The sequence below is a fragment of the Anolis carolinensis genome, chromosome 3 (assembly GCF_035594765.1).
Source record: "Anolis carolinensis isolate JA03-04 chromosome 3, rAnoCar3.1.pri, whole genome shotgun sequence".
NCBI classification, from domain to species: domain Eukaryota; kingdom Metazoa; phylum Chordata; class Lepidosauria; order Squamata; family Dactyloidae; genus Anolis; species Anolis carolinensis.
In genome coordinates this window covers 22,727,972-22,751,350 of record NC_085843.1, presented here as the reverse complement: position 1 = coordinate 22,751,350, position 23,379 = coordinate 22,727,972, and the positions used below count along the sequence as shown (strand labels likewise).

General features: G+C 39.9%; 1 protein-coding gene across 8 annotated transcripts in view; it reads right to left on the bottom strand.

Annotated features, from left to right (window-relative positions):
- yap1 (Yes1 associated transcriptional regulator) overlaps positions 1–23,379 on the bottom strand; it is a 120,263-nt gene that overhangs the window by 54,254 nt on the left and 42,630 nt on the right. The window lies entirely within an intron of this gene.

Below are 23,379 nucleotides of genomic sequence, written 5' to 3'. Positions count from 1 at the left end.
CAGGAAATCTGAGAGATCTGGCTGCTCAAATGAAGCAGTTGACATCATTTTTTGGGAAGAAAAGTTGCATCACATGTCATATCATGGGCCAACCTCTGAAGAAAGTGCCAAGAGCAGATGACGTCAGTCCACACTGACATATTAATTTCCTACAGCCAGTTAAACCAATGTGATTTATCAAACTTTGCAGAAATTATTTTTTTTAAATTATTCTTGGTGACATTATTATGAAGACACAAAACTGTGGTCTTCTGGAAAGAAGTTAAAAGTTGGTACTAAAGTAGAGTCTCACTTATCCAACATAAATGGGCAGACAGAATGTTGGATAAGCGAATATGTTGGATAATAAGGAGGGATTAAGGAAAAACCTATTAAACATTAAATTACATTACAATTTTACAAATTAAGCACCAAAACATCATGTTTTACAACAAATTTGACAGAAAAAGCAGTTCAACACACAGCAATGTTATGTAGTAATTACTTTATTTATGAATTTAGCACCAAAACATCACAATGTATTGAAAAAATTGACTACAAAAACATTGACTACTAAAAGGCAGACTGCGTTGGATAATACAGAACATTGGATAAGCGAATGTTGGATAAGTGAGACTCTACTGTATTTTTCATCATGTCCAAAAAGTTCGTATAAAATATACTTTCAACATTCCTCATAAACACAATAAAAATGTGTCCTTACTATTTCAGTTTTTCAATATTTAAAAAAAGGCAATGTCTTCCTTTACTGAAAACAATAACTTCACTACTTCCCTCCATCAAAATGCTTTAACGGTTAAAGCAACTGACATCACTAATGCAAAGGATTCTGTAACATCGTTGGAGAGAATAAATGTGTATAAGCATTGGAATACAACTCTGGAAATCAATATCCAGTTTCCTGCTCTGCCATAGAAACTCTGGGTAACCTTATTTATTTATTTATTTATTTCCCGCATTTGTGACCCACCCTTCTCACCCCAAAGGGGACTCAGGGAGGTCTTACAACAGTCAGCAATTCGATGCCACACACAAATATATCCAAAAATAAACAAATACAATTTAAATCAATTAATTCGTAATCATTTATTGCACTGCTCCAATTACTGGTCGAAAGTTTGGTCCCAACATCAAGCCTTAAGTTTTTTCCTGAAGGTCAGGAAAGAGGGGGCTGATTTGATTTCATTGGGGAGGGAGTTCCACAGACATGGGGCCACCACTGAGAAAGCCCGGTCTCTCATCTCCACCAGTCGTGGGCTGAAACCGTTTAGGGCTTTATAGACTAAAGCCAGCACTTTGAATTGTACTCGGTAGCACACTGGCAGCCAGTGGACCAAATACTTATTTTCCACCATAATTTGCAAATAATTGATTTGCAATGTGATTTTGCAATGTGACAATGTGATTTTCTGGATGTGTTTTCTCATGTTGTCTCTCATGAAGTCTACCTATGATGTCAATTACAGGCCTCTCTCATCTTTTTAAGTGGGAGAACTTGTACACTGTATGCAGTCTTAAAAATACCAGTAAACAAGAGAAGAAAGGAAATCTGAAGGAAAAAAAATGTCAAGATGGTCTATTAGTATTTTTTTACCTTACGGGAAACCGACAATATTATAACTCAAATGCCAATTCAAACCTTAAAACATTTTTTTGACAACAATACTTTTGGTTCAGTTTGGACATACTGTACTTTGACATACAGCATACTGCTGAGTAACAAAAATATGCAAAAATCACATAATATACATCCACATCTCTGGCAAATATGAAAGAGAACAAACAATCCTGAAAAGTCCTATTAATAAGTTCAAAGATGGCAGATTGCCACAGTCAAGGGTTTCAACACAACAAGCACCAACTGCTAGAACGCTGATTAGCCGCATATAATGCTCACATTTCCTAAATGACATTAAATGTTATTTGAACCCCAACATTTTAGGACTTAATGGAATTAGAGACAACAAATAAAACACTGTTGAAATACAATATTTTAAAATTATAACTGGTACACTTATACCTGTTCTTCCTTCACTATATTGACAAAGGAGCCTCACAACCTCAAACAAGTTGAAACTTTCTTATACTTTAGCTGCTTAATAGCATTAAGTGCCTTCCAACTGTTTTCTGAGCACCTCAAAATCAGTTGGGAATGAGGAAATAAATCTTTAAAAGTAGTGCTAATATAACAACAACAATTATAATCTTTATTTGTAGACCGCCTTATCTCCCCAAAGGGACTCAGGACGGTTTCCAACGCTTATGGCAAACATTCAATGACAACAAGAAACATATGAACAAATTATATCAAAACAAAATAGGTCCAAAAATAAGTTTTAAAAAAAACAACCATTACTATAATTTACTAGCCATTATCCAAAAAGTAGAACTAGACTATCCCTACAAACATAATCACATATTATGAATTTAAGCAGGACAAAAATTTAAAACAGCCAATACCTTGATTAAAAGTAGTCTATTAGTAGGTTATCCACAACTAACTGGCATGAATTCAATTTCAGTATCTAGACAGGGTTTAATATATCTAGACAATGTTATATGTCGAGACGTATTAGTCTTCCTCCTCTCCGTAAGCCAGGGTGCAAAGTTGTGTTGTTAGCAACATTTTAAAGGCAAGGAGAGAGGGGGCAGTTTTTACTTCTTTTGGGAGGGAGTTCCAGAGGCAGGGAGCGATCACTGAGAAGGCCCTCTCTCTCATTCCCACAAGTCGTGCTTGCGACAGGGGTGGGACCGAGAGTAGGTCCTCCTCTGCAGATCGCAGTGAATATAAGTAAATCGAATGACAAACCGGGTCAATTCACACAAATCATGCTCAGATCTGATGTCACCATCTCCTGCCAATAAGTCACAATTAACACATTCATTTTTGACTTGATTTACTCATGATGTCCAAATTAAATAATTCTAGTGTGCAAGGTTATTTCAAGCCAAGTTTGGAAGTCAATGCCAGAGCAGCCTGCATTTCAGACATCAATCAATGACTATAAACGAGGAAAACCCTCCCTGGAGAGGCGAGAAAGCCTGGGTCCTCTCAAGCATGTTTAGTAGGAGTGAGATAGAACACCTGAACTAACCCAGCATGGAAGAATGTCACTTAATTCCACCTCAAAAAAATTCCTACATTTCGCAGAAGGTAAAATTTAGATCAGGAAGAAATTCCACTACCAAAGTGAACTGACTAGAATAATTTTGACCAAAGCCCTCACTGTCACCTTACAATGAGATGTTTTCATAAAGGAAGGAATAGCAAGGATATTCTGGTGACAGTCTGTTTCAGTCAATCTTGATTGTTAATTTACAAAGCCTGTGCTTACTAATGTTCATGCAAATTGAGTTTTGTAGTTCCCACCCAGATAAGACCTACATTCAATAGAGAACTAACGTGTTTAAAAAGTAATAAAGAGGAACCATGTGGAGAAACCACTGCAGTTGTTGGTCTGAGACTACCATGACATAAGCCACTATCACCATATCCTTGCTCTCCAGGATGGGGAGCAGACAGAAAAATAAAAAAACTTGCTAGTTATGACTGCTACTTGACCCTGCACAGAAATCTTAAATGACACAAACTTGGCTTTATAAATGCAAGAGTAAATCCAGGAAAAGTATAACATCATGTCACATCACTGATTTTCCATTATTTCTCTTTTATATAAGCTACATTTCAATTAAACCTCATGTAGTTTTGTACTGAGCACTAACATGGATTAATAACCAAAAAGGTTGCTCTCTAATCTGAACAGAATGAAGACCAAGCTAAGCCTTGTCAGTACTTAAAGGCAGGGAAGTGTTTACATCAACAATGACAGCACAGTAGAAGGCAACCACAGTGAAAAAATGTAAGTGTATATGTCTGTCTGTCTGTCTAACTATCTATCTATGAAATGAGTGTTGTATTATCGATTTAATTAGGAATACACATCATTTTTCCATTCTGAGGTTTCAAACACGCATTCTGGACTTTAAGAGAGCTGACTTCCAAAAAATGAAGGAATTACTGAACGGCATTCCATGGACGCCAATATTAAAAAACAAGGGAGTTAAGCATGGATGGGAGTTTTTCAAAAGTGAAATACTCAAGGCGCAAATGCAAACAGTGCCAACAAAGAAGAAAAATAAGACAAATGCAAAGAAGCCAGAATGGATGTCCAAAGAACTTCTAACTGAGCTAAAGCTCAAAAGTGACATGCACAAGAAGTGGAAAAGGGGAGAAATCACCAAAGAAGAATTCAAACGTATAGCCAACACCTGTAGGGAAAAGGTTCGCAAGGCTAAAGCGCAAAATGAGCTCAGGCTTGCTAGGGACATAAAAAACAACAAAAAAGGTTTTTTTGCTTACGTTGGTAGAAAAAGGAAGAAAAAGGAGGCGATAGGGCCACTGCAAGGAGAAGATGGGGTGATGGTGACAGGGGAAAGGGAAAAGGCAGAAATGCTTAATGCCTTCTTTGCCTCGGTCTTCTCACAAAAAGAAAGCCATCTTCAACCTCAGCAACATGGAATGGACGAAGGATTGGGGGAAATCCAACCCCAAATAGGGAAACAAGTTGTCCAGAAACACCTGGCCACTCTAAACGAATTCAAGTCGCCAGGGCCAGATCAGCTACATCCAAGAGTATTGAAGGAACTAGCGGAAGTTATATCAGAACCACTGGCAATCATCTTCGAGAGTTCTTGGAGAACAGGAGAAGTCCCAGCAGATTGGAGGAGGGCGAATGTGGTCCCTATCTTCAAGAAGGGAAAAAAGAACGACCCAAACAATTACCGTCCGGTCAGCCTCACATCAATACCAGGCAAGATTCTGGAAAAGATCATTAAGGAAGTGGTCTGCGAACACTTAGAAACAAATGCGGTCATTGCTAATAGTCAACACGGATTTACCAAAAACAAGTCATGCCAGACTAATCTGAACTCTTTTTTCGATAGAGTTACGAGTTGGGTCGATACAGGGAATGCTGTGGATGTAGCGTACCTGGATTTCAGTAAGGCCTTCGACAAAGTCCCCCACGACCTTCTGGCAAACAAACTAGTTAAATGTGGGCTAGACAAAACTACGGTTAGGTGGATCTGTAATTGGCTAAGCGAACGAACCCAAAGGGTGCTCACCAATGCGTCGTCTTCATCATGGAAAGAAGTCACGAGTGGAGTGCCGCAGGGTTCAGTCCTGGGCCCGGATCTGTTCAATATCTTTATTAACGACTTGGACGAAGGGTTAGAAGGCACGATCATCAAGTTTGCAGATGACACAAAACTGGGAGGGATAGCTAACACTCCAGAAGACAGGAGCAGAATTCAAAACGATCTTGACAGACTAGAGAGATGGGCCGAAACTAACAAAATGAAGTTCAACAGGGACAAATGCAAGATACTTCACTTCGGCAGAAAAAATGGAAATCAAAGATACAGAATGGGGGACGCCTGGCTTGACAGCAGTGTGTGCGAAAAAGACCTTGGAGTCCTCGTGGACAACAAGTTAAACATGAGCCTACAATGTGATGCGGCAGCTAAAAAAGCCAATGGGATTCTGGCCTGCATCAATAGGGGAATAGCGTCTAGATCCAGGGAAGTCATGCTCCCCCTCTATTCTGCCTTGGTCAGACCACACCTGGAATACTGTGTCCAATTTTGGGCACCGCAGTTGAAGGGAGATGTTGACAAGCTGGAAAGCGTCCAGAGGAGGGCGACTAAAATGATTAAGGGTCTGGAGAACAAGCCCTATGAGGAGAGGCTTAAAGAGCTGGGCATGTTTAGCCTGCAGAAGAGAAGGCTGAGAGGAGACATGATAGCCATGTACAAATACGTGAAGGGAAGTCATAGGGAGGAGGGAGCAAGCTTGTTTTCTGCTGCCCTGCAGACTAGGACACGGAACAATGGCTTCAAACTACAGGAAAGGAGATTCCACCTGAACCTCAGGAAGAACTTCCTCACTGTGAGGGCTGTTCGGCAGTGGAACTCTCTCCCCCGGGCCGTGGTGGAGGCTCCTTCTTTGGAGGCTTTTAAGCAGAGGCTGGATGGCCATCTGTCGGGGGTGCTTTGAATGCGATTTCCTGCTTCTTAGCGGGGGGTTGGACTAGATGGCCCATGAGGTCTCTTCCAACTCTACTATTCTATGATTCTATGATTCTATGAAATGGGCATTCTCTGCCTTCTTGCATAATTAGAAGAAAGAAGAGCTGTGTTTTTGCAGAATCCAGCCTCCATTACTTTATTTTTATCATTATTACTAGCTTGGGTACCCGGCGGTGCCCAGTTATTTGAAAAAGGCATTGTTTGTCTTGGGGTGTTAGGTAATATTGGTTTAGAAATTAGTTGTTCTATTTCTTAGAAAAAAGCCAGTCTTTCCTGTTTTTTTATAATGAATGCTCCCATTAGAAAATGCATAAAGATGTGGGTGAACTGCAATCCCCAAAATCATGGGCCAATCACCCCAAACCCCACCAATATTCAAAATTGACCATGTTGGGTCTGTGTGCCAAGTTTGGTCAAGATCTGTCATTGGCTGGGTTCAGTGCTGGGTTCTGGATAAGAGTGAACTACAACTCCCATATGTCAAGGACAATCACCCCCAAATCCCATCTGTATGCACAGCTGGCCATGTCGGGTTTGTGTGTCAAGTGTGGTCCAGATCCATCATTTGTTGGGTTCAATGTTTTCTGAATATGGGTGAACTGTAACGCTCAATCGCCCCCAAACTCTGCCAGTACACAAAGTTGGCTGTGTTGGGTCTGTATGCCAAGTTTGGTCCAGATTCATCTGGTGGGGTTCAGAGGGCTCACACAATACAGGTGAACTATAACTCCCAGAGTTAAAGGTCAATCACCAGTGGGTCATGTTGAATTTATACCAAGCTTTGTCCAGATCTGTCATCAGATGAGTTCAGTGTTCTCTGAATACTGCTGAACTATAACTCCTGGATGCCAAGGTGAATCACCCCCCACACCCCACCAGTATGCAAAGTTGGCCATGTTGGGTCTGTGTGCTAAGTTAGTTCCAGGTCCATCATTGGTGGGGTTCAGAGTGCACTTAGATTGAAAGTGATTGTAGGATCCCAATCCCTACAACTTTTATAAATCATGGTGAATTCTCCCCAAACCTTTCTCTCTCTAGTATGTTCAAGTGCTGTGTGGCATAGAAAAGAATAGGAAAGGGGTTAAGGGAGAGGCAGTGGATGGGGTCATGCAAATTCCACACCAATGGAGAGAGAAAGGAACCCTGGGATGTGGCGCTCACTATAACCTGCAATGTCTTTGGAAGGAGGGCTTTGGTGGCTCCTCAGCAGTGTGGGTTAAAGCTGTTTGTGGAGGCCGGAAGCTGTCTGTGAAAGTGGATACCCCTGCCACATACACACATACACATTTTCACTTTTATTATGTGTATAGATTTCTAAGAGAAGACTAGAAAAAAGGCTCTGCTGCTTCTGGGAATACTATGGCTACAGGCATGAAGATAAACACAAATCCTTTTTCCAGTTTTCCCTCTGTCCATCTGCAAGAGGGAGAAAGGGGACTGGAAAGGGAATTAACCTCTTTCCATATTCAGAGTATCTGCTTCTCTCCCTCTTCCCTTTTTGCTTGGAAGAGGAGACTCTGGGGAAGATTAGATCACACATCCACTTTCTACGATCAAAGCCGCATTGCTGTGTCACAGGAGATGTTCCACCTGTTGCATTCTACTAGCAATGTAGTTCTTTTTCCTGGATATATAAATGTGTATTGTGGGTTCACATTGTTTCTAACCTAATGACCTCATTTCCTTTGATGGAAAAGCAGGCAATATAGGCTGAATCCACATAGTAGAATACAAAGATGGTTTTGACAACGAAATGGTTCTTAGCTTATCTCCCATTCTTCTTACGGCATTTTTCTCACCAGCAATCAATTCAAAGTATTGCAGTGGTTGGGCTGGCATTAAAATGCTCAGTAGGCTGACTGCCCAGATTTATGGCCCACTTATCAAGCTTATGTTTGTTGTGAAATTGTTATTTATAAAGTCACATGCTAGGGCTTGTTCCCAAGCTCGCTAAACCTACACGCTTAATTGACTCTCTGCACAATGCTTTATTGTTGACTAATCTTTCTACAGTTCCTCACACAAAACCATATGCTCTCTTGTTTGGGTTATGCTGCTTGTAGGTTTGTCCCTGTCTATTTTCAGAACTGCCAATGCGAAGTTCAAAGGCAATGCACTACAATTATATTACAGGAATGAAAGATTACAATTATGAATGCCACAGCAAACAAACTGCAAGTGAGTTTTTCACACAGATAAAATATCATCACTGATGACTAATCCACTATGCTTTTGTATAGAGCACAATATAAATAGGAGGACGCCAAATACATGGGTATAATCATAGACATAAACACTCTCTTGTTCTCTAAATTTGTGAATATCTGAAAGCAAAGATTAAGCAATTACACTTTAAATATTGACTAACTTGAACAGGAAAGAAATCACTTTAAAAACAGACTGGAAATGATTAGCCTATTTATAACTAAGTCAATAACCCTAAGTTCATCAGGGCAAGTGAAGAAATTTCTCTAAGTTTACAATGATTTCAACTAGTTAAACATTAATCAGTTCTTTCCCCTTTTGAGTACTAATGATTAACAACTAGCATATTTATGACATTGTGTTTAAATTTTTTTTAAAAAAGATCAACATGGCTCTGGGCAAAGGTTTTCCAGAGGTGGCATTCAAAGGAGGTTTCCTTCAACGCTGAGCAAGTATGACTTGAACATGGGGGTTCCTATGCAGAGCTGGGATTTGAACCCTGGTCTCCCAGAGACCTAGTCCAGTATTCAAACCACTGGTGAAAACAGTGGATTACAGCAGGTGGACAATCCAGGAAAAGAAGAGAAAGCATGAGGCAAGAAGCAAGTTGGTCAGAGATAACACAATCAAGAACAGCTTTTACAGTTAGGAAGTTCTCCCTAATGTTCAGGTGGAGTCTCCTTTCCTATAATTTGAACCTATTTCTCCGAGTCCTAGTTTCCAAGTCAGCAGAAAGGAAGCCTGTTTCCTCTTCCTTATGACATATTTCAAATATTTAAACATGGCTTTCATTCTTTCTCTTCTGCAGGCTAAACATGCCCAGCTCTTTAAGCTGCTCCTTACAGGCATGGTCTCCAGACCTTTGATCATTTTAGTTGCCCTCCTCAGGGCACCTTCCAGTTTCTCAATCTCTCTCGCTTAAATTGTGGTTCCCAGAATTGGACACAGTATTCCTGGTGAAGTCTGACCAAAGCAGAATAGAGAGGCACCATGACTTCCTTTACTCTAAACCAGGCATGGGCAAACTTTGGCCCTCCAGGTGTTTTGGACTTCAACTCCCACAATTTCTAACAGCCCATGCCTGGTCTAGACACTATGCAATTTTTGATGTAGCCCAAAATTCCACTGGCTTTTTAAGCTGCTGTATCACTGTTGGCTCAGGTTCAATTTATGGTTTACTAAAATTCCGAGATCTTTTTCACATGGACTATTGTTGAGCCAGGTGTCACCCATTCTGCATTTGTGCACTTCATCCTTAGTATCCTACATTTAGGATCCCATCTTCAAAATTATACCACTACCCCGGATTAAGGATAGGTGAAGCACATATGAAGGCATTAGTATTTATCATATGTATGTCAGTTTGCTTTATTTTATATTGCGTTTTACAATTGTGTAGTTTTATAGTTGTGTGACATATCCTTTCTTTCCTGTGTGTGAGTGTGCTTCAGATTATATGCCGACAATGATTTCAGTAACCATCTTATCAATGAGTAATTTCATACAAGAGGAGGTAGCCTTATAGATTTTCAGACACTAAATCCTAAGTGGCTTTAAAGATAATGTCTGGGCTTTTTTTGCATTATGCCACTTGCTTCTGATCCATTTCAGGAAGAGAGTCACATGCTCCCTAAAGCCATCTATTCACAAACACAAGCAAGTTTGTTATATAACTTCTATAGAAGGAAGTTCGCATGTGTGCTTATTTCTTCCTTAGGACTTTAAAAGTCTCAAGGTGAATTTCTGTGTTACTTGCACCACAATTATAGGCTCCAGCATATATTGTAGAATGTGCTAATATAGACATAGCTGATATACCACCACTACTACTATTTACTTATAGTTTTCCAAATGTCATCTTCTGAATGCAAGTAATGTAAATGGCTTTTGAACCTTTCAATGCATACAGTGTATAGAAGATATTCTTGCAGCAGTCTAGCTATTTCAATGCCATGGACCTGAGGAGCTTAAAGCAGTTGCATCTTCAAGGCCTGAATTGCTTCCTGCCTTAGTCTTCTCATTTGTAAGAAAGATCTAGCAATCCTTCCTGAGAGCTGCTGGATGTGGGTTTTTCTGTGAAGCAGAAGGGCAAGATAATTGCCCTCTATGCCCCATCCAGAAAGAGACTTATGTACACATAAGCTATGCTTACACACTTGTAAACCACTAACAGAATGACAGTCAAACTGGCAAATCAAGCACACAGTTGCATATACTGGAATATGTATATGCAACAATATAGTTGCCCATACCAATTGTTTACTTACACTTACAGTTGTCCCTCTGCATTTGCAGTTTTGATTTTTGCAGATTTGATTGTTCACAGATTTGATTTAAAATGTTCTCTCTAGAAATCTCTAGGTTCTATGGTCAACTTTCTCCAATCATGATGGAAGACATGGAACTTCATCAGATGGTTTTCCTCCTCTGTTTCTACACACTTCAAAGACAAACTCCTACAAAGCCCATCAAACAACGCAAGACTGCTTCCGGTGGTTACTCATGGGACTCTGTTTCCACAGCATGTAAAAACAGGAGGATTAGGAAGCCGGTCAGAAATTGACTCCACTCCTCTGCCTGCACATAGAAACGCCCCAAAACACCATGGGAAGTGGTGGATTTCTCCGTTTACACTGTTATATGAAGTGTCCCTCCATGATCCTTCTGTCACCATTAGTGGTTTAAAGACAGTGTGGGTCCCATGGAAATAAGTGTTTTAAAATTGTGCTGATCTCTTTAAGAAGAAGTACTCAAAGAGGGGAAAGATCGTTTGAAAGGAGTGTTTAAAAGTGTGTTGGTGTCCTTGAGAAAAGAGATTCAAAGAGAAGAGTGAAAGATCCCACTACAAGCAGTGTTTTCAAACTAACCTGGTCTACTTGACATGGGAGGAGACATCCCATCACACACGAGTCTGTGTGATGGGAAATTAAGCGGATTGTTGAGCTAGAAACGGTAGAAAGGGATCCTGTGCGATGGAGATGAGTACATTCTTTGTCTTCTTCAAAGATGGAACACCACAGAATGCCACACTAATAAGACGATTCCACCCACTTTCCTGCCTCCACTTGTGGGATCGGGTTCCAAGACATTTCTAGAGGACATCTCTCTATGAATCTCTATGTCCTCCAATGCTGTTTATGTTTAACTCCAGTGCAAACTGACCAGAGACTAGGTTGCTGTGAGTTTCCCAGGCTGTATGGCCATGTTTCAGAAGCATTCTCTCCTGCTATTTTGCCGACATCTATGGCAGGCATCCTCAAAGGTTGTGAGGATGCCATAAATGTGGGTGAAATGTCAGGAGAGAATGCTTCTGGAACATGGCCATACAGCCCAGAAAACTCACAGCGACTCAGTTATTCTGTCCGTGAAAGCCTTCAACAACACATTCACTTTAGACTCATGCTAGAAATTCCTTGAATAGGTGTTATCTTGGGTAAATAAAATACAGCATTTTCCATATTTGCAATTTTTCATATTCACAGGGTTCTTGTGCCCCTAACCTCAGCAAATATGGAGGGCTGGCTATATATTCTTTTGGGTCATGCCGCTGGACAAAACAAAACACAATGCTGATAAAAGCAACAGCAAGAAAGTACAAGAGGAGAGAAAGTGGAAAAAAGTTCTGCCAAACCAAGGTATCATTTGGCAGTACGAGGAGATCACTGAGGGCAGTAGGGGCCACCACTTCAGTGTTTCTCTTCAACTCCCCACTATTCCATCACCTGCACTCTGGTGATGCAGAGAATACACCAGCCTGACTTTTGCTTTAAGCAGGAAATCACAGTGAGCCAGCTTTGATTTAAACTGGCAATAAAGAAGCATCCTGAAAAATTTGTTGGACCTGCTGAAGAACTTACCAAAGTTTTCTCATAAACAGACACACACACACACACACACACACACACACATATATGAACTATCAAAGAAAGAAGAACCCAAAACATTTTCCTAGAACAGTTGCACCTTCAAAAATACTAAGAACAAATGTATTTTCCACTTGCTAATTCTTATGTCAAAATGTCGACAATCAATGATGTATCAACAGGAATGGAAGAACACGAAGATTTGCCTTACTACAAAAAAGCTCCCAAAAACCTGGCCAAGGAATACAATATGTTTGATGGGGAAGAGGCAGAAAGCCAGGGCTGGGAGTGGTATCATGTCTTAATGTGAAGCCAGAGCACGAGAACCACAAACGTTAACCTTTTGTAGAACACTATTGTAATGTAGGCAAGCTGCCAAGTATTTAATATTTTTTTAGGTTAGGAATTAGTAACTGCACATCCATGAGTCTAACTCAATCTCTTAAGAGACTGAACATCACCTGCCAACCTGAAGGAGGAAAAAAGAAGACTATGGTAGAAAATGACATATGACTTATCTGAGCTGACAAAAAGAATCTAGGATATTAATTCAGGAGCACATATAGCACTCTGAGCCACATCGTAGGAAGAGTTCCCTAGATTTCTCAGAATTGGCTGAGTATGTTTAGCCTACAGAGAGAAGGTTTAGAGGAGACATGATAGCCATGTATAAATATGTGAAAGGATATCACAAGGAGGAGGGAGCAAGCTTGCTTTCTGCTGCTCTTGAAACTAGGATTCAGAGTAATGGGTTCAAATTACAGGAAGGGAGATTCTACCTGAACATTAAGACGAACTTCCTGACAGTAAGAGCTGTTCAACAGGAAAACTCACTGCCTTGGAGTTTGGTGGAAACTCCTCCCTTTGGGGGCTTTTAAAAAGAGGCTGGACGGCCATCTGTCAGGGGTATTCTGAATGTGCTTTTCCTGCATGTCAGGGACCTGGACTAAATGGCCCATGCAGTCTCTTCCAATTCTATGATTCTATGGCCACCCCTGATTTACAGCAAATTTATCAGAGCCACAAATAAATCGTCCTTCTGTACTCCCACTTAAAAGTGGTTCCAACCAACAAACCAGCATAATATGTAATCAAATATTGCAGTTCTTGCTATCCCATTACCTAAACTTGTTGAGCTGAGTATCCCTTATCCAAAATACATGAGATGAGAAGTGTTTTGCATTTTGGAATACCTGTATTTTCATATCTTGGAGATGGAGCCTAAGTCTAAAATGCAAAAAATAATTTATGTTTCATATATACCTATACACATAACTTGAAATTAATTTTATACATACTATTTGTAATAATTTTGTGTATGAAACGAAGCCTGTGTATATGGAATGATCAGCCACTGATACAGTCAATTTTGGATTTCAGATTTCCTGATAAGGGATGCTCAACCTGTATGTGCTTTTGGTTCACGTATTTCTTCCACTTCACAAGAGACTGATAATGCAATCACTTTATGGAGTCATGTGAAAGGGTTAATATCAACAGCATTATCTGTGTGTGCTTACACAGTGTTTTACGAAGTAAAAAGTGAATAGGACACTGTGCTAAAAGAGCAGACATTCCAAAATTTAATAAGATAGACACTGTAAAAGAAGGAAAATAGATGCTACATTAACAATACTTCTACCTACAAACCATATTTTGAAAATAAGGTAATATATTTAGCATTTCAGAGTTCTTTCAAGAACATGGATGCATTTAAAGAAATAATCCTTATTTCTCAGCTCTCAATAGTAAACTTTGACCTATAAAATTATACAATTAAGTAATAAGTAGCACCAAACATTACTCTGGTATTGACGTACAGAAAACATGTCACTGGCTCAATAAAGACTAAATGATAAGGAGAACATGTTTACATTCTGAAGTAATTGCAAGAAGACAACATCAACAATTTCAAGCATACCTGACAGCACTTTATACGCAATTGCTTCTGAAGGAATGTGCAAGTCATGTTTCTGAAGGAATGCACAAGATATACAGCCGTATCCATGACACACGAAAAGAATTACACCAATTCTTCCATGTATTAGCCAAAATGGCTAAATAACACAAACAGACAGACACATGTGCTACAATGACCCATTCATATACTACACAAGCTTTATGTACATTGGAATTCGTCCATGTATGAACAAGATATGGCTCAAAAACAAAGGCTAGACTTAATTTTCCTGTTCTGTCACTTACTTTTAATCTATAAAACTAGCTTGGATACCCAGTGTTGCTCGGGTTATTTGATAAAGTCCATTTTTAATTGTACAAAATGAAAAGGTTGTGAATTAACTACAACTGACATCATGCCAGGTTAATCCCGAGAAACTCCATCAGTAGTTAAAGTTTGTTCTGTTGGGCAAGTTTGCTCTCTAGATGCATTATCGGTGGGGCTCAGTGTGCTCTCTGGTTGTAGGGTGAACTACAACTCCCACTATGGTGAGTCAGTCCCCTCAAACTCCCCCAGTAGGTTAAGTTATTTATTTAAAACATTTATATTCCACCCTTCTCACCCCGAAGGGAACTCAGGGCGGAGCACAACATATATACAGCAAACATTACAATGCCGGAGCATTATGGGGGTTCTGTGTGCCGAGTCACAGTTTCCTTGGCTTTGGGTGAACTACAACTCCCAGAAAGGAAAGTCCATTCCCCCCAAACCCCTCCAGTCATCAAATTTCAGCATATCAGGTCTGTGTGCCAAGTTCGGTCCAGATCCATCAGTGTTTGGGTTCACAGTGTTCTCTGAATGTAGGTAAACTATAACCCCCCCAAAACAAGGTGATTTTACCCCAAAGACCTTTTTTGTTGGTCATGGGGGTTCTGTGTGCCAAGTTAGTTCCAGGTCCATCATTGATGCGATTCAGAGTGCTCTTAGATTGCAGGTGAACTATACATCCCAGTCCGCACAACTTATAAACCATGGTGACTTTTCCTGAAACCTCTCCAGTATGTTCAGTTGCTGATCAATTCCTCTGTTTGCTGTGTGCCATAGGCAAGGGTAGCAAAGGACAGTGGGCGGGGTCATGCAAATAGGAGAGAAAGGAACACTGGGATGTGCTCACTGTAACCTACAATGTCCTGGGAGGGAGTGACTTGGTGGCTCATCAAGAACTGGGAACTATAGCCTGTTTGTGGAGGCTGGAGGCTGTCTGTGTGAGCGGACACCCATGCCACATGCACACATACAGATTTTCACTTTTACTATGTGTATAGATTTGCTGTTGATCTATGTAGCTTCTCAGTACCATAAAAAGGCTGCATTCAATACAAAAACTGCAAAGGATATTTTCAATATCCTGTGCATTACAAATGAATGGAAACTTTATTTGTTTAGTGTTTCTACAAGAAAACTGTTTATTCATTTAAAATGTCTCCTTGAGACATGTAGTGAGAAAAAAAAATCTAATTCAGTAGCTCCTTGGAGCAGCTGAGATTATTAAAGGTGAGATTATTAAAGACCTTCCATAGATCAGGAGTAGGGAAAGACATTAGCTGTGTGCAACTCTTCCTCTCAGGTATTTGAGGCTTCCAAAAACACAAGCTCACCCTAAGAACGCCTCCACCTCATATAATATGAGCGGATGTAATTTTGCCATGTTTCTGCTGCATAAGATGTTTTAGGTCCTGGGAGGCCTGCATTCAAAACCAGAAAGTATGTCCGGTTCACTTCCTGATTAAAAAAAATAATCTCCCTAGTTTTTAAAAGGATTCAATTTACACAAAAACAACTGGAGGGGTATAAACCTAGCAAAAATATGTATCACCCCACCCAGAGGGGATATATTTTCAGCATTTAAGTGGAAAAAATATCAAAGCTAGGGATATAGCAGTAAGTGATCAAAAGTGGGGTTTGCATGGCCCCAGATAGGTAGTTGCCCTCTCCAGTATCATAACCTGAATCACAACTTATTACCTTCCAAAATCTGGAGGGCTAGCTCTTCCCAGTAGAAGTGTTTGGTATAGCATGACACAGTAAGTTTTTAGAAGCATATTTTTTAAAATGATGGTAAGTCAAGAAGCATCCTCCTAGAAACTGCTCCAACCAGTCTGCCTTCCTTTTAAAATCTCTTCCCTCTCCCAGTATCTTAATGCTATATACCGAGGCCTCTGGGGAAGACAACAACCATTAACCCAGATTCCCCGCACATACAAAAATATTCCAAAATTAATCTCAACATGAATAGAAATGTATATAAGTTCAAATCTAATACAATATAACTGTTGGGCATTAGGTTTCACAGCTGCTCAGGTTACTAAACTAAAGAGGAAGAAAGCACTTCTGAAGCCAACCATACAAGATCAATTGAAATGTTTACTAGAAAAAAAGGTTCCCCTTAAGCCAGGCATGGGCAAACTTGGGCCACCCGGGTGTTTTGGATTCCAGCTCCCACAATTCCTAACAGCCGATAGATCAAGTTTGCCCATGCCTGTACTAAGCTGTGGCTCAAAAAGATATAAAACAACATTCTGCTAAAACTCTGTAAAACATGGTGTATAATTTTGTGTTGGTGTTATTCCAGCACATGCCGTACCTAAAACAAACTTAAAGGGTAGGATAGCTGCATACAGAGTTTGTTTTGTTTTCTTTTTTTCCATTGGGTCTACTACAGGACCTCTTTCGATATTATTTCTGCTAAAACAATGTGCCTTGAAGTTGTTCACCTATTTGCTCCCTGAATTACACTGGGAAAGCAAAACATGGGAAGGCATTTGAAGACAGTAAAGTTAACACAGCAAAGGTTCCTTCAGTAGAAGTATCAAGGTAAAAGACTGCAAATCCATTTCCCAATTTGCTCGGAAAATCTGCATAAAATGGATTCAGACTGCAGCCCTTGGGGAAAAAAGTGCAGAAACCTTCAAAAGGAAGTAATTCATCATGAACAGTAAAAGCTAAAGAACTGTCAACACCATTTTAGAAAATTAATTTCAGCATGGATTCCTGAAGATGGTAAGGAGATATACTTGTATGATTAAAACATTTACTCAGCTCTGATCACAAGCCAAGAATGCTACCTTGCAGTTTTTACTGCTCTTCCATAAAAGGTTATCAGCCCTTCTATCAGGCAAAGACAGACAGTTGAGGTAACATACTAGATGCAAACTACCAACCCCACAAAAGGCAGCAACAGGTTTTCAAGAGCATATCCATATCAGAAGTAGGTGTGACAAAGTTAATATGGGACAAATGTGCCACCATTTGGATTTCCCACTTGGAGCACAAGTAAAATATGAAAAGGATTGTACTTCTCATAGATAGTTATTGACAAAAAAACATCCTCTAGCACCAGGCCCGTAGCCAGGGTTTTGATTCGGGGGGGGGGGGGGGCTGGGATTTTGGTTTGGGGGAGGCTGAGTCTGAGTGAGAGAAGATCTACCCTAGCAAACCTTTTGTATCGTTATCCCAATGCCCCCATGCATATGGGATATATTGAGCATGGTGATCAGATCATGATATGAATAAACATAACATTTTAAATAATAAATATAAGGTCTTCTCGCGGACCACCCTGAGAATTTCAGGGGGGGGGGGGAAGCCCCTCAAGCTCCCCCCCCCCCCCCCCCCCGCTACATGCCTGTCTAGCAACAGTGGTTCCCAACCTTTTTTTTAAGTCAGCCTCTCCCCTCCAGAGATCCCCGTTGCCTTGGCACTATAAGAGGGTTTGCAAGACCAGTCGCTCTCATTGCAACGGTGTAATAACAGTGAGGCCATGGATGATATTTTAGTTCTTGGGGACCACAGGCGTTCCATGGACCACAGGTTGGGAACCACTGCTCTAGCAGGAGAGCAAGCAGGAATGTTGATCTATTTAAAGAAAGGACACAGAACCAACCTTTTAGTTTTCCTCTGAACATGTAGCTCTCTACTAGGGACCTTAATTTTCTCAAGACTCTCATTTCTCCAAAAGGACTTATTTACATAGTGATGGCACAGGCTGTACTGAAGGTCCTGCATTTAGATTAGGGATGTTGATATTCTATTCCTGCCCAAGAATACCAGACTCATGCTGAAGGACCTAAAAAATGCCTAGAGGGAACATATTTTGTCAGATGTGAATAAATAAATCATGGGTAGGGTAGATATAAAGGGCTTTACTGTATAAGTTCCTGCGAAGTAAGCAGGGGAAGGTAATCCCTCCCTGCCTTTCTTATGGCCTCCTCAGGAGGATATGGATGGCCGGGGGCCGCTGTGTGAAGCAGAATACTGTATTAGCCAGATTTTTGACTCTGTTAAGAAAAGCATTGAAGGAGAAGACCATCTCCACCCCTATGATCTTCCTGAAATTTCCATAGTGTATCCAGCAGTGCCAGTCACACTGAAAAAGTCCTCAATGGCCAGTTGTCCAAAAGCAGGGCCCTAGACAAGCTCTTTTTCAGCTCTAGAGCTCACTCCCCTTGTGTGCTGGCTTGAGTAGGGATGTTTTCTAGAGGCAGTGTTTATCCTGGCAGGCATTTCATGTCCAGGCACAGACACAGAGTTACTCCAGCAGCTTTTCCTGTTATTTTGCACATGCTTTTATTTTTAAGTATAGTCATACACCCATAGCAAATGAGATTGAGTTTCTGTTTCTCTTTCCCACTCCTTCCCTACTGACCAAAGTTGAGCAATTGTACCAAAGGAGGTTAATAACATGCTTATGCCTGACAGAGCAGTGTAGGATGTTTTCTACTCCACCTCCCTTGAAAAACATAGATTTTGTTAAGTGGAATAACTTCAGATAAGTTGTGTTTCAACTTATTAACCATAATATTAGTTTGTCCAAATTCTCACATCAGTTGTGATTACTATAATTCACGAGAATCCCACACATTTCCTAATTCAGAGATCGAATTCAAGTTGATTATCTAAGGCAAATGATTTGAATTAATATCGGGCAAGGTGTAAATTCTCTAAACTCTCTTAAAACTTACATAAAATCCACATTCTGTCATCAAATTAGTCAGTTTGGTTAAATATTGTAAAATGCATTGATCATCTGAAAATAAGAACCAATATGAAAAAGCGGAAGTATTGGTATATTATAGCAACAACTTTACTTATAGCCTGACCTTTCCCCAAAATTGGGAGTCAAGGCAAATCTCAAGTAAAAATTAGTTAAGCCAACCTAAATATATTGTGAGTTTATTATCGGTTGAGATTAAGAACAGTGCCCTCAAGTGAACTCCAGATCTAACCCCTATTCAGATATTAACTATCATATATTATCATGTATAAATTGAAGTCATGTACAGTGGAACCCCTACTTAAGAGCATCCCAACTTAAAGCATGTTTTCAGTTAAGAGCTATCGCTCAGCCTGGGTTTTCCTGGGCATGCTAGTGCCAGAGGGAGTGCTAGTGTGAGAGCACAGGGCTTTAGGGCTTCAAGAGCTTTGTGTTCTTGTCCATTTTGGGAGATTGCTGTCCGCTTTGCTCTTGTCTGCTTTGAGGTACGTTAGGTTAGTTGATTTTGTGTGGTTTTTATTCTTGGAATATTTGCCTTCATAAAGGGGGGGGGGAGGATGGAATAAATACAGGATGAAGCCAATGATGCTTCTACCATTTTAAAAGCAGATCTTTCTTTTTTAATTGTTCCATGTGGATGTGTATTTAAACATTGTTTGCTACTTAAAAAGTACATTTTCTTATCTAAAACATATAACAAAAATGGGGGGTTGGGGGGTCGGAGGGATTAATAGCATTTCAATGCAAAAATTCACTTTGAGATAATGAACATTTTGAGTTAAGAGCTCAGTCACGGAACAAAGACAGTATATAAATTGAGGGCAGTTTTGAGGTCAAAATTATGCATTGTATATGGCCTGTGGATAAATCAAAAGTCATCCTGTGGAAAGGGGAAAGCAACAACGCTACTCCTGGTCACTGATGCCATTTTCCTACATAGGAATTCAAAAAGGCCAGAAGTGGCATCACAGAGGAGAGAGCAGAGTGAGTCTGTGTTTCCTTTAGGTTCCATGCCACTCTACTCAGAGAAGGGATGGTTCCTTCTTATTTTTAAGAATTAAGGTACAGTAATTATATTGAGTGTGGATAAATTGACTCAGAGGGTTAGTTTGTCTGACTAAAATTTCTAGACAGAAACAAAACTGTATAGTGAATATAAGTAGATGAAACTCATTGGGGGTGAAGGGGAGGGAAGCTAGTACTATACCCCTCTATTTCCAGGTATTTTATCTTCTCAGACATGCATTGCTACTGATTTTCCAGACTCCCAATTTTGGTTCCTAATTTTGAAGTGTTGCAATTCCTGTGGAATGTAATTAAACAATCAGGTGAAATAGTTGTCCATGAACAATAACTGGGTTGTGTGAATGTAAACTCAAATCAGTGTTATAGGTAATCAAGCTGTTACTTGTCTTTACAGTTTCTGTGAATACATTCACACAGATGACCACTAAGCCAACCTATAAAGCAGTGGTCCCCAACCCATGGCGTCACGAGAACTGAAGTCTGGTCCAGAAAACTCCTTTTTCATTTTATTTATTTATGTATTTTATTTCTGCTCCTTTCTGAATCAGCACTCCAAATAACCAAACCGAATCTAAAGTTGACTAAAAACTGATTCGTAACCCTTTTGGTACTAATGTTGGACAGTGGTCCCTGGTCAAAAAAAAAAAGGTTGGGAACCTCTACTATAAAGGATGGAACAGATGCATTCTGCTATTAACATAGAAAGAACTGCCTTGCTAAAGACAGCATATTTCCATACGTTTGAATGTTAATGCCTGATAAGGTGAAAGACTGGGAATAAAGAACTGAAACTTCCCTATACGGGCCATTACTGAAAAAACAGTACTAGACCTTTATGGGCTCCTCCTTAACATGTATAGAGATTTGGAATTTCCATCTACTTCTTTCTGTGTTGAACAATAGTCTGACCAAAGGCAACTGAAACATAGACCGAAGCAATGCTTGAGATATATTGGTTACATGAAGCCATTGGTAGCAGCCCTCTTCTGCCAAAATCATTAAAAACACACATTTGAGATGAACTTTCCATGATTCACAGTATATCGTCCACAACATCTGAAAGTAATCAGAATCATCCCACAAGAACTCAGACAAAGAAACTGTAGATTATACTTTCTTCAGAATGAGCTTGGTAGAATCAAACCATGAAAGCAAGAAACAAAGAGACAAGCAATCAATTGTTGTAAAGAAAAGGAAAGAACTACTCAAGGAATAGAAAAGTAAAGGAATAGCTGACTGCAGGAGAAGGTTACTGAATGTTACTGCTCTCTGCATACTAGTGAGTGATGGCAGCAGGTTAATTTGGAGAATTTTGACTCTGGATGACCCTTTCTCCCTTCCTTAGGCTGTAAATTGTATTTTTTAATATTTATAATATTCTTTTAGTTTATTGAAAAACCACAAAACAGCAAATCCGCAAAAAGTGAACCGCGAAGTATTGAGGGAACACTGTATGGTCTTGTATGAGACTTTTGGATCTTTAAAAAATAAAGCTTGTTGACTTGTCTGAACTGGAGTTAATCTCAACTGATTGTTTGAAATAACTGCTTCCAGCCATGGATTATGGAGTGGATCCATTTTAAAATTCACCAGTTAGTTGGTTTGAACAACAAAAGCAAGCTGAGGTTAATCTAAACTGGAAGTGAAAGCTTCCAAGAACCTCCTTGCAGCTGCAAACACATACACATAAAATTCACAGGAGAAAAGTCTAGGCTCATTATTATTGTAATGCTCTGTGGCTTAGTTGGAACTTTGAATGCAGCCCAGAGTAAAAGATGCTTTTTTAAGAAATAAAAGACAACTGAGGACAAAAAATATCTTGACCTCTTAAGAGGCTGTGCACTAAAAATAAACTCATGTTTCATTTTAAACTGTAGGATCCTATTGGAGCCAAACACTAGAAAGATGTTGCAACTGCAAGAACCTAGCAGAAAGCATTCTAAACCACCATTATATCATTTCTGAAATATAAATATACATAATTCTGAAAAATGAATATAACTGTCAAATGATGCATCTATCTTCTACATATTTCAAAATTATGCCTTCAACATTCCTTAATTCTGGAAAGTTCTAAAAATGCAGATGAAAAGTAAGTAATGTTGCCTAGTGCTTTTTCAGATGTTGTTTTTCTTTCACTCGTTTTTCTGCTTTGAAATTGTACCTATGTAGAGCAGGGGCAGGAAATATGTCTGACCTTCTAGATGAGTGGTTCTCAAACTTCCTAATGCCATGCCCCCTTGATACAGTTCCTCATGTTGTGGTGATCCCCAACCATAAAATTATTTGTGTTGCTACTTCATAACTGTCATTGTGCTACAGTTATAAATCGTAATGTAAATAACAGATATGCAGGATGTAATGTGACACAAATATCCAATACGCCCAAATTTGAATACTGGTGGGGTTGGGGAATGATTGTGTACTTTGGGGGTTGTCGTTGCTGGGATTTATAGTTCACCTACGCAGAAAGAGCATTCCTAACTCCACCAGTGATTGAATTGAACCAGACTTGGCACGCAGAACTCCCATGACCAACAGGAAATACTGGAAGGGTTTGGTGGGCACTGACCTTGAGTTTTGGAGTTGTAGTTCACCTACATCCAGAGAGCACTGTGGACTCAAACAATGATGGATCTGGACCAAACTTGGTACAAATACTCAATATGCCCAAATGTGAACACTCGCGGGAAAATAGACCTTGACATTTTGGAATTGTAGTTGCTGGGATTTATAATTAACCTACAATCAAAGAGCCCCTTGAACCCCACCAACGAAAGAATTGGGCCAAACTTCCCACACAGAACCCCCATGATCAACAAAAATACTGATGTTGGACTTGTCTCTTACTTCTACCCCAGTATTAGAAAGGGCAACTCGTGACCATCAAGATGTTGTTGGACTGCATCTTTCATGATCTTTCACCATTTCCTCTGTTCACTATCCCTGCTCTATGCAGACACAAATTCACAATAAGAAAAACAGGTGACTGAAAAATCCAGTAGGTAGGTACTGATTTATGTTCCATAGTCATGGCATTCTATATTTTACCAGGGATCTATAGAATTTTGCTAGCCTTAGCAACCAAGCCCTTCCCTGTTTGCTCAGGATTCTACATGAAGATTTATCTTTTGCTCTCTGCCCCCTGCTCCAAATCCACCATTTTGCTGATCTTTTGGAAAGTTTAAACAGCCAATCACTCCCACCCTTCAACTCCATGGTGGAGAGGAAAGTGGGGTTCTTCT